The 12884-nt window shown below is 38.7% G+C and overlaps 1 pseudogene; it reads right to left on the bottom strand.

Moving 5' to 3' along the window:
- Window positions 1-11927: 11927 nt before the first annotated feature.
- Window positions 11928-12506, bottom strand: LOC150005059 (small ribosomal subunit protein eS10 pseudogene; annotated as a pseudogene).
- Window positions 12507-12884: the final 378 nt, after the last annotated feature.

The raw sequence follows: 12884 nt of genomic DNA, 5'->3' as shown, positions 1-12884 counted from the left end.
AAATCATCAAAGGATGTACTTATTGCTTATAGAGCCAAGATACCCAGGGTGTAGTGCTGACACAATATTGCATCTGAAGACAGCTTACAGGTTAACCAAATACTTGGCCAATCACAATTCCTTTAAAATATTTTTTGCATACCTATTCCTTAGCACCAAAAACCCCAGCAGCCGCAGTCTCCTATCTCCAAAGTTTGTTCTCTATCATTTTGTCCCACCAACCTGGTCTGTCATCCCTGTTGCTGTGTAAGGAGCAGCTTCATAGGAACGGCTTATGGACATATCCTGTTTTTCTACTGAGACAGCTTCTTAGCTTGCTTCTTTTCTTGAAACTTTATTCAGACGGCTATTGTCCCTTTTCTTAGAGAATCAAGGAGGGGAAAAAAGCTAAGTATAAACATTCAAAGCTCTGGGCTAGAGTTACAAAAGACAAAGTTGGGAGACACCCATATGAAAAATATTTACTAGAGGAAATTCATTATTGACAGAAAATGCCATTATGAAAAATAAAAAGTACTGACACCTCCTTTCCTCAACATGAAATACATGCATTTGGCTGTTCCTGGGCAGCAATATTTTGAAAAAAAAAAAATTAGGTGGCAAGAGAATGCACGCTTTCCATTCCTATAAACCTCAAGTAAGCACTCTTTCAGCCTCCAGTCAGTATTTAATCAGCACACCATAACTTTTATGGGACTGAAATGAAATGCTCTGAGACACTAAATTTCTAGTGTTGCTGTAAACCTTGGTCACCTGAGTTTGATTTACATATGATGGCCTCATCCATGGTGATGATGAGGATAATGATGATTGTTGGTGGTGATCATCTGAAAAAGCACATGGAGGCATATACACCACCAAAGCCTTCATATGCTTTAGCATTTGGACAGGGAATAGGTAGCAGAGATGAATCACAACTTTTATCTATCAAAAATAAACATAATTAACATAAATTTTAATGTAATAACACTGTATCAGGAAGCTTTTATTTGAAAGTAACACATGAGCTTAAGTAATAAAGAACATTCACTAATTCATATAATTAAAAAGCCTAGTTTTAGATAATGTTTAATCTAGAGGTTCATGATTTCATCAGGGCCCTGGTTTTGTTTCTTTGCAATTCTCTGTATGTTGGTTTCAGCATCAAGCTGGTTTGCTTTGTGGTAGCACACTGACTGGAAGAGTTTTAGACTCCCTATTTCCAGAAGAAGAGAGAGAGCCCTTGACCCAACAATTCCAACAAAAATCCTGAAATTTATTTTGACTTGGCTTTCTGAGGTCACATGACCTGCTAGGTAATAAATCACTATGGCCAGAGAGATGGAATGTACTAATTTGCTTAGCCTACTTCATGTGCTTCACCCCTGGAGCACGACAGAAGAATTAGCTTCCTTCTTGGAAACACATGGATCCCCATATTGATCCCAAGATGAAAAAAGACAGAAAGGAGGGATAGATATTGAGGAAGTTAACACAAACTTCCACTACAAATTGTCAATTTCCTTTTCATGACTTTATTGAAGTCAAATTTCTACAATGAAAATCAAATGATGAAGAGAAGACAGACATCATTTTTCTTAGCTATGCAAAACAACTGTCAAATATACTGAAGATATAAAAAGACAGGAAACAGGGAGTACTTTTTTGATATCCCAATTCAACAGACTGGTACTTTTTTAATTTCTATTTTTCTTAGCAGAATGACATTGATATGTATCTATTCTACCTCTGCTGGTTGACTATGCAGAGTTCACAGGTCAATATAAGCAGAAAGGTCTAAGTATGGGAGTAAGGGGCAGAGAAGGAGGGAGAAGAGCATTTAAATGTGTCAAAATGTGTAGGGGAGAGAACTAGCATTTATTGAATACCTATTGCAGCAGACTAGCTAGGTAGTTATGAGTATTCTTACTTTTCTTTTTAACGGAGGAAATAATGAAAGTGGAGGATTGAAAATGGATGAGAAAGAAATGGCTACAAAAAATAAAAATGTTCAGGGAAAAATAAGGAAATGGAAAGCTCTGACCCAGCTATAGATAGAGATCGGGTTAAACTAGGACTCAAAAACTGTGGTTAGTTTATCCTCTGCCTTTAACAGTAGGTTTTCCATGTAGTGAACTGCCTTGAAAACAGCAATGTTGTGAAAAGATTATTGGGCTAGAAACCAGGAGACCTGAATCAATCCCGCCTTGACCACTGTCATAGCATGTGACCTTGGACAGGCTGCTTACCCTCTTTCCCTTGAAGGACAATATTCCTTCTTTGTGACTGTGAGCTCCTGAAGGGGAAAACTTAGTCCAGAAGAAAGATGAGAACTGAAGAGGAGAAAAGTTTACTGTTTGAAAGACCATGAACACTCAGTGAAGAAATTTGACTGAATAGATGACTAAAGAGTTAAAATTGTATTTTGATCCATTAATGTCTATCTATCTATCTATCTATCTATCTATCTACTTAGCTCTATATGGATTATTTATATTCCATACTAGATTTTGCAAGAGTAGAGGATGCAGATAAAAACCTATAAAATAAAATAATTAAATATAAGTAAAATATTTTTTGTGGGAGATATATAAATTAGAAACATGATGTAGATATGGGGAACAAAAAACCCAACTCAGTTTTCATAATTGGCTGCAAGTTTGGCTCTGAGCTTCCTGTCAGATAAAGAGAAATAGAGAAAATTGCCTGGTTTATAATTTTCAATATCTATGAGCATTACAAATACTGTTCCTTTAGTAGGAAAACCAAAGTGTTTGTAGAAATAAGTTCTAAAAGAAAATTCCTCATGTGGGGTACGGAGAAATGGAAGGAAAGAGTGTTGAGTGGAAGGACTTTATAGCTCAACATAATGAAAGGAAAAAACTGAAGAGCAGTATAAAAGCTGTGTTTTTACAAAGTTTAGCTCAGGTTACTACAGAAAGTAGGAGCACTTTAAAGAGACAGTAACATGAAACAACAATGGGCAGACGCTGACAGGGAATAAGTCTTTCTGGAAAGAATTCCCAAATTGGAGAAGCAGTTTGGGGTTTGGAAGAGCCTGTGATGAAGTAAATTGTGAAATGAGCAATGCTGCTTGCTGCTGATAAGTGTGACTGAGTGTCTGTCCTGTCTAAATGTCTACATGGACAAGGCTGAGAGGACACGCCTTCAGCCCCACCCCTCTTTTTTTGTACTTAAAATTTTGTTTGCCACAAGCAGTCCCACCGCCTGGCCTGGGGTGAGTCTAAGCTTCATCCTTTGGTCACAGCCAGCCTAGACCTGAAGGGTGGGATTCATGGGAGGCTATCTGGCCTAGAACTGACCTTCCTGTTGGTATGTCTATCAGAGTTGGGCAAGAAAGCTGATTCCTTCAGGAACCTGTCATTTTGGCCACAAGGATGAGAAATTATCCTCACATGCTTCCCTGTAACTTGGCCCACACTGTCCCCATGGAGATTGAGTGAGAAGACAGCTTCCTAAGGGGGAACTGAAGGGACCCAAGTGAAGACCTGTAAGTCATGCTTTGAGCTACAGCATTGAAGGAACAGCCCTTCTGGGCAAGCACAGTGACTACAGAGTGGTTAGTGATTTCCCCAGTGCGAAGGAAGATTCATCTCAGCAGATGTAAAAGGACTGGGAGGCACAGCCTGAGATTCTATCCCCATTATCCATCTTGGACAGCTGAGGAGTAGGCTCATTAAGGGGGCCAGCAGGATCTCTCATAGCAGCTTTAATTTGTCTTGACATCAGTGCGTTGACTCTGGGATTGAGGACACACAAGGCGTGTCCTCCCAGCCTTGTCCATGTAGACATTTAGACAGGATAGACAGTCACTTATCAGCAGCAAGCAGTTTAGAGGAGATATTACAACATATATTTCTATATTTTAAGGCATGCCAACCTGTAAAAATACTAAAGTGTATGAGGAATGTCCTGGGCTATGACCAATAGATTACTAACTCCATTCTCTTGCAAGAGTCCTAAGAAGGACTTACAAAAATGTAATCTAACATTGAAAAAGGAATAAAAGTTTTTTCTCTTTCCACAGACATATCTACAAGTTATTGATCTGACTTTTATTCAGATGCATATGTTAGGAAGAAACAGCCACAATCTAACATATGTACTAATGTTTCCTTTTTGTGTATGGATAGAATAATGGAATAAGAAAAAGAGTTAAACTCATTATAAAATCTAATAAGTAGTTGGAGAGTTATATAATATTTAAATTTTTTTAACAGTAGAGCTCTAAGTTGAATAATTCTGACATTCACATGAAACTTTCAGCTGCCGTTGGAGTTTTTTAATATATTTAGTTTTCTCAGACTGAAAGTTTGTTGAGAAGAGGAACTGTGTACGTGGCAGAATAGGAATGTAGATTTAAAGATAAAGTTAGGGGGCTGGGTGGATGTGGGAAAAGTGGGGGGAAGGGGACATCTGTAATAGTGTCAACAATAAAAATAAAGTGTGAAGTAAATAAATAAATATTCTCCCCAAATAAAGTCAGATTCCATTATTTCTTAAAGTTATTCCATTATCTCCTTAGATTGATTTTATGTATAATGAACCTCAATTATTGTATCTGTTAAATGGATTTTCAATAACGTTATTTTCCTTTTGTTGATTTTATCTTAACATTAATATTAATGTTTAGTTTATAAATCATAATAATCACTGGCTTTTCCTCTTAGAAATATTTGACTATATTAATATTATTTGTTGTGTATCTATTACTGTTTGGTAGAGGAAAAACTAAAGTCATCACAATCCTTTGTTCATTTGTAAAAAGAAGAAATTCAAAATAGAAAAGGTACAACCATGCCTTGGTTAACAAATAGATTAGGATTGGGCCATCTTTATAAAAATCAATCATGTAGAAAAATGTTTATAATAATCAGTTCCTATTTTTCTAAGTGGCAGGCATTTTATATGTGCTATTTTATTTAAAACAACAATTTTTATAGAATGTAATACAATCTTTGTTTTAAAATATGAAAGTAAATTTATGTTGGCTTGTACTGAAATTCAGGTCTGGTTCTAAGACCCAACCTCCTCCATAGTATCCCACCACTTCCCATTTAAACTATAAAAAGTCATGTGGGAGTGTTCATGCCAGCTGCCTGCAATGTTCGAGGCCCTTGAATCAGTCAAAATAGATCAGGTTTTATTGTGGTATATTATGGTGTCAGGCACCCCCCAAATCTTAGTGGCTTAAAACAACTCGGCACCATTTATTGCTCATGCTATATACCAATTCTGCCTCAGATTATCCTTCTTCAGGGATCAAGCTGACAGGGCAGCCTTTCTCTGGAGGGCTCCCAATCTTTAGGCAGAAGGCAAAGGAGAACATGGGGATGTACACTGGCTCTTAACATTTCCAGTTGGAAGTGATACATTACCTAAGTCACATATGTTGGCTAAATCATAGCACTAGGAACGGGCAATTCTGCCAGAATCCCAGATACAGTAGTCTCCCCTTTTCCATGGGCTCACTTCCCATGGTTTCAGTTACCCATCATCAACTGTGGTCTGAACATATTAAATGGAAAATTCCAGAAATAAACACTTCATAAATTTTAAAAAATATTATTTTATTCACTTAATTGTTTTTCAATTACAGTTGATGTACAATATTATATTACTTTAAGGTGTACAATATAGAGATTAGACATTTATATAACTTACAAAGTGATCAACCCCGTAAGTCCAGTACCCATCTGACACTATACATAGTTATTACAATATTAATTGCATGTTCTTCTGAGTGGCATGATAAAATTTTGTGTCATTCTTCTTTGTCCCTTGAATTATCCCTTTGTTCAATGTATCCGCATCATATATACTACCAGCCTGTTAGTCACTTAGTAGCTTTCTTGGTTATTGGATCAACTGTTGTAGTATTGCAGTGCTTGCATTCAAGTCACCTCTATTTTACTTAACAATAGCCCCACAGCACAAGAATAGTGATGCTGGCAATTCAAATATGCCAAAGAGAAGCAGGAAAGTATATGTATGTATAGGAAAAATCATAGTATATGTAGGGTTCAGTGCTATCTGTGGTTCTAGGCATCCATCTACTGGAGCTCTGGGAATATATCCCTGGGAATAAGGAGGGACTACTGTATCCTTCCCCCTTCCCTCAGTTGCCTTCTGGATAAAGCATAGGAGCACAATCAAACCTCTATACATCACCTTGGGTAGCACATATAGCTATATAGATTTGGGTAAGTTATTTAATAAGTTCTACATAATGATACCACAGGATTGTTGTGAAGATTAAATGAGCAAACTCTTTTTTCTATGCACACTTTTCAAAAACAAAATTGAGGATGTACTGTATATATAATTTCACATTCTGCTTTTATTTATTTATTTAAAAATATATTTTATTGATTTTGTTATTACAATTGTCCCAGTTTTTCCCCATTTGTCACCCTCTGCCCAGTACCCTGTTCCCTCTAGCAATCCCTGCCTTAGTTCATGTCCATGGGTCATGCATATAAGTTCTTTGGCTACTCCATTTCCTATACTGTTCTTAACAACCCCCCTGTCTATTTTGTACCTACCAATTTGTACTTCTTAAATCCTGCACCTTTTCCCCTATTCTTCCCCTTTGTCCTCCCAGCTGATAACCCTCCAAATAATCTCCATATCCATGATTCTGTTCCTGTTCTTGTTTGCTTAGTTTGTTTTTCGATTCAGTTGTTGATAGTTGTGCATTTGTTGCCGTTTTAATTGTTCATAGTTTTGATCTTATTTTTCTTATATAGTCCCTTTAATATTTCATATAATAATGGCTTGATGGTGATGAACTCCTTTAGTTTTTTTTTGTTTTTTGTTTTTTGTCTCGGAAGTACTTTATCTTCCCTTCTATTCTAAATGATAGCTTTGCAAGATAGAGTAATCTAGGTCGTAGGTCCTTGATTTTCATCACTTTGAATACTTCTTGCCAGTCCCTTCTAGCCTGCAAAGTATCTGTTCAAAAATCATCTCTTATGGGAACTTCTTTGGAGGTAACTCACTGTTTTTCCTTTGCTGCTTTTAAGATTCTCTCTTAATTATAATGTGTCTTGATGTGACCCTCTTTGGCTCCAACTTGTTTGGGATGTTCTGTGCTTCCTGGATGTGTATGTCTATTTTTTTTTTTTTGACTAAATTAGAAAAATTTTCTTTCATTATTTTTTTCAAATAAGTTTTCAATTTCTTGATCTTCCTCTTCTCCTTCTGGCACCCCTATAATTTGGATGTTGGTACTTTTGGAGATGACCCAGAGGCTCCTTATTCTATTCTCATTTTTTTGAATTCTTTTTTCTTCTTGTTGTTTTGATTGAATGATCTTTTTCTTCCTTATGTTCCAAGTTGTTGATTCGAATCTCAGCTTCATCCCCTCCATGGTTGGTTCCCTGTAGATATTTCTTTATTTCACTTAATGCAGCCTTCATTTCTGCCTGGGTCTTTTTTATAGTCTTATAGTACTCAATGATTTCTTTGAGCATCCTCATAATCAGTGTTTGGAACTTTGTGCCTGATAGGTTGCTTATCTCTATTTCATTTAGTTCTTTTCTTGAAGTTTTGTTCTATTCTTTCATATGGGCCATATTTCTTTGTCTCCTCAATTAGGCAGCCTCCCTGTATTTGTTTCTGTGTATTAGATAGAGCTTCTTTGACTCGCTGTCTTAGTAGTGTGGCCTATTGTAGAAAAGACACCCATCTGAATGAATGTAGCTTCTTTAAATCCTTGGTTGTTGGACTTCCATACAGATCAATTTTCTGATGAATCTGGGTGATGTTTGTTTTGTAATTTAGTTGTAATTTTTGTTGTAGTTGTTCACGGAAGTGGTACATGTTTACTTATATCTCCATCTTAACCAGAAGTCTCTTAATCTGCCCGTGGCCAGCCGGTGGTCCTAATTTTACATTCTGCTTTTAAAGTTAACATTATTTCATAAACATTTCCTCAAGTTATTATAAACTTCTTGTGGGGATCCTTATTATATTAAAATAATATTATAGGACATATTCTGAAGTAAGATGAACATTTCTATATAAACGGGCATTTTGCATTTATAAGATGTTCCCAATTTTTAGTCCTTATCATCCTAAAAGGTGCCACTTCATTAAAGAAAGAAGTGGAAGCCCAGGCTGGAATTGCTCCCAACCATTCCCTGGAGAGATGACTCAAACTTCCTACTGAGAATGACAGGCTTCTGCACATACTTGCTTTTCCAAATAAAGGTTTGGGGGGACTTCTTCCCCCCCAAACACAGAATTAGCAGTGATGTTTTGTAGGTCAAGTGGAAAGCCCTAAGTTATATATTTTAAAAAATTGCAGTTACCAAGGGAAATGGATACATTGAAACTACTGCCTAGAAAATACTGATCACTGTAGCTTGACTATTAGAGACCTGGTAAGGAATGGAGATATCATTCACTGTCCTTAAATAAGTTCAGAGGATTATGAATATGAGAAAGGACATTGGCATACCTCACTTTTCTGGTCATGCTCTGTGTCATGGGCCATCTACTTGGAATCCTATAAGAGCTGGGCCCTTAAAAGAAAAAGAAAACTTTCTATTAATGTTATTTTTTAAAACTATATTTCTTTGGCTTTAATTGCCACACAACATCTGCCCTCCCTTTCTCTGACATAAAAGGATACAGAGTAGAGGAGTATTTAAGAGCTAGAAGGGATGTAAATAACCTTCCATTTTTTAAATCATTGTTTTATTCACTCACTCACTTTGGAAGCATTTGTTGACAGACCCTATTCTAAAGGAGATGAAGATGACTCAGACCTGGACCCTGGCCTCAGTTATTTACTATCTAGAAAGGAAGTCCTGCAAGCACCTGACGTAACCACAGAATGATTGCGCTCATTACTGGGCACTGTAGGAACACAGAAAAGGAACACCTTGGCTGAGTCATGGAAGACTTTCAGAGAGGTGCTGTTTAGGCTGAGATTTGAAGAACAAATAGCAGTTGAGAGCATTCCCCCTGACAGGCCCCTGGCAATCTGTCAACCTAAAGGAGAGCCCTAATTTTTCTGACCCACTTGTGGGAAGGGGATCCCACATCAGAGTTTAGGTAAGATGAACTGAAAGTAGTAGAACACCTTGGGCTAGAACAGGGAGAGGGGGGTGGGATTGGGGAGCAGAGAGTTTTAACCATTAGGCTCTATTGACACTATGTTTAGACCCTATAATGTTTTCAAGGGTCTTCCAAAATATTTGAGATGTGCCCAATTTGAGATTAAAACAAAAAACTGCATAATCAAAGTTAATATATGCTTAATTTATACATGCGATACTTAATTATATATTTGTACACAATTTATAGAAAACTATACATTTATATCATGCATCAACATGTTAACCAGTCGATTGTGTGTGCTGAGAGCAGTGATAAAACTGTGATGAGGCTTCGCCATGGACCCCAGGGCCTGCCACTCAAAAGCCAAAAGCAGTGGCCCAGGATGTCTTAGACTCAGGTATGGGCCTAGCTGTCCACTCAGTAACTGTGTGACTTTGGGCAACTTTCTAACCTCTCTGAAGACTCAGTTTTCTCTTTTGACCAGAGGGGATAAAGCTGTTCACCACCTGCCTTCACCACCTGCCTTATAGGGTGGTTGCAAAGCAACCAGATAACAGATGTCGATGTGCTTTGTGAACTGTGAAGCCCCATTCAAACACGAGACATTGTGCCTGGCTCAGGCTGCAGCCCTGACTCGGCAGACAGGTGGTTCCACTCACAGAAAACCTGTGATGGATGCCCAGACTTCCTTGTCCACAGTTTCATCTCCCTTAATGGGGAGGAAGCAACATGGGGGACAGTTATTCTGGACTTAGTCCTTAACGATAAGAGAGAATGGATTGAGCTTTCCAGTTCACAAAGCATTTCACATGCATCATTTCACTTGGTTCCCCCCAAAACACAGAAAATGGAGGCTTGCTCATAATCTTATATCCATGAGCTGATGAGCCATGACTCTAACATGGGCTTCCTGATTCCACATCTACTTATTCCCTAGTGACCTCACTCCCTGGGCATTCATAAAAGGGAAGCAAACATCTAGATAAGGTCATGAATTAAGGAAAACCATTCATCAACCTGCATGTCCAGGGACTGATGATTAGTGTACTTCTGATGAGGGCGTGGGAAGGAAGGAGTATGGGGAGGGGTGTTGATGATGGCAAAGCTAAATAGGGAAAAGGAGCCTCTTCTGGGGAATGAGAGAAGGAAGAACCCAAAAGACTAGAACCTGAAATGTTATATTTAGCCAAGAGTGGACAGGAAGCTGACAGCCTTTGGGGTCAGACTTTCCGGAGTTCAAATCTTGGTGCTTTCATGGTTGCATGCCTTGGGCAAGTCACATAATTTTTTGGAGCCTTGGTTTTTCATCTGTAAAATAGAAGTTAAAATAGTTTTGCTATGAGAAATGAACGAGATAATACCTGTCAAGCTGCTAGCCCAGTGCCTGGCATATAACTGATGCTCAGTAAGAGGAAACAACTATTCATATGTCAGCTGTACTGAGTCCAGCAGAGACCCTGCCTGGAATAATACAGGAATCCGATGAGTTGTAGAAGAGCTGCTGTGCTGCCGGATGTGTGATGACTGTGATCTTGCGACACCACACATTTCTTAACTCCAGGCTCCTGCTTTGGCCATCTCTGAAAACTTTCTGAGAAGCGGTCTATTATTTCTTTCTGCCTTCTCATACCCCAGAGCATAAACTGTATGCACAATGACTCATGCCTGCTCTTGCTTCCCATGGCCAGAATTGCCTTCACAGTCAAGGTCATCATCTTCGTGGCAGCTGACAGTGTAGAGGTTAAGCACCTGGGGCTGGGCTCTTGCCCTGCTGCTTACTAGCTGTGTAGCTTTAGGCAATTAATTTAACTTCTCTGTTTCCAGCTTTATCTATAAAATGGGATAATAATAATACTAACAACATAGATCTGGGAGAGCTTTTAAATGAGTTGTTATATGTAAGACACACACTAAATACCTAGTAAATATTAGCTATTATTATGGCTACAATTTACTGGCTGATTTTCCTGATCCTGCTTTCTTTCCTCCACAATTTATCAAGTCCACAGTTACTGGAATAATCCTCAAACACTGGCTTCTGCACAGTATCTTCTTGCCTGAGCTCTAGAGAGGTGCCCCACTTGCCTTTTTGGGTAATGCCAGACTTCTCTTCTGGCAGGCAAAGGCCCCACTGCCCTCTCATCCCACCATTTTATTCCAGTCATTCCTCACCATCTGACTTCTCATTCAACTCCCTCTTCCCTCCTTCTCCTGGGCTCTCTCCTGAGAGCCCACACCACTGGCTCCACAGGTGAGTATTTCCAGAGCTTGATAATGGGGCTCACTTATCTTCCTTTTCCTCTCATCCCTGATAGTCAAGGTCAGCCAAGCCTATGGCTTCAGTAGATTTCCCTTCCTATTGACTTAACATAAATCTCTCTTTTTCTGATTTATTTGTTTTGTGATTTTCACCATTAGTGATTCATTCTTTTGAGTTAAGCATGATTCTTTCTCTAGGACCCTCTTTTAAAATTCAAGTCATTATGAAAATCCTATCTGATTAAAGTACTCTGAGAGACAGGGCTTAAGAAGCTGTCGCCTCAGTTATATTATATCCTTGGGCACTGGGGTCTCTACCGAGAAGATATTAAAGTAGAGCTGCAAGAGAAAATGTGGAGAAAGGGGAGATAGACACATATTACCCCACATTTTTGTTTTAGAATGATCTGAGCTGGGCACAGGTAAGGAACAGACAAAGAGGAAAACTGAAAGAGCTGTTGTCTGTAGGGAGTGAAAGTTAAATGGCTGTCAAGTCTGTTCTATTGAAAACTGCTTTAGGGATTCACAGAATTTCCAGTTCAAACCAAAGGGCAACACCTGGACAGACTAAGGCTAGTGTCTTTATTTATTTATTTATTTTTTCCTGATCACAAGTTTATTCAACACAAAATAATCCCTCCAACTTTACTGAGGTGGTTGACCACGTCCTCGACCAAATCCGCCTCTAAACTGGAATTCAGTTGCTGACCCAGCCCTGGCCTCAGCTTTCTTGTCAGCACCAGGGGGCACAGCGCTCCGTCTGTAAGTGTCTCTGTCAGCTTCCCCTCGTGTGAGTCTTGCAGGTCGCTCACCCTCCAGACCTTTGGGCCTTGGCCTGCCAGTCTCAGGCCGGCTGCGGCGCAAAGTGGCAGGCACGATCTCGGGGGGCAGGTGGAGGTAATCGCGCAGATACTGGATGCCCTCGTTGGTAAGGTACCAGTAGAAGTGTCTCCAGGCAAACTGTTCCTTCACGTAGCCTCGTGATTTGAGGGACTGCATGGCCTTCATGACGTGGAGATTAGGCACGTTCTTGTCTGCCAGCTCGGGGTGTTTGGGCATGTGCACGTCCTTCTTGGCCACCATCACTCCCTCCTTAAAAAGGAGTTCATAAATGGCAATCCGGTTCTTCTTGGGCATCAACATTGCGGCAACTGCTGCGTCCGGAGCCAGAGCTGGAAAGGAAAGCTAAGGCTAGTGTCTTTAAAGGAGAGGATCTCTCTCAAAAACACAGGATCTCCTTTGAATCTGAGAGAAAATCTTATAAAAAACTACAGGTTTCATTTCTAAGAGTTTGTTCTAGAGAAATAATTTGAGATGTGGTCAAAGATTTATATACAAGAACATTCACCATAGTATTATATATATTAGTTTAAAAAATCTAAAAATATCCTAAATGTTGAGGAGTAGAAAACTATTTCAATAAAATATTAAACAAATTATCCATACATTGAAATATTTTGCATATATTAAAGTCACATTTTAAAGACTATTTAATGGTATGGGAAATACTAATGGCAAATGTGTACTAAAACATTAGGATACAATCTTTAACAATA

Source organism: Furipterus horrens, unplaced genomic scaffold, assembly GCF_987537825.1.
Source record: "Furipterus horrens unplaced genomic scaffold, mFurHor1.1.pri manual_scaffold_7, whole genome shotgun sequence".
Taxonomy (NCBI): domain Eukaryota; kingdom Metazoa; phylum Chordata; class Mammalia; order Chiroptera; family Furipteridae; genus Furipterus; species Furipterus horrens.
Note: the sequence above shows the minus strand (reverse complement) of the source record. Positions and strands in the feature narration are given on the sequence as shown.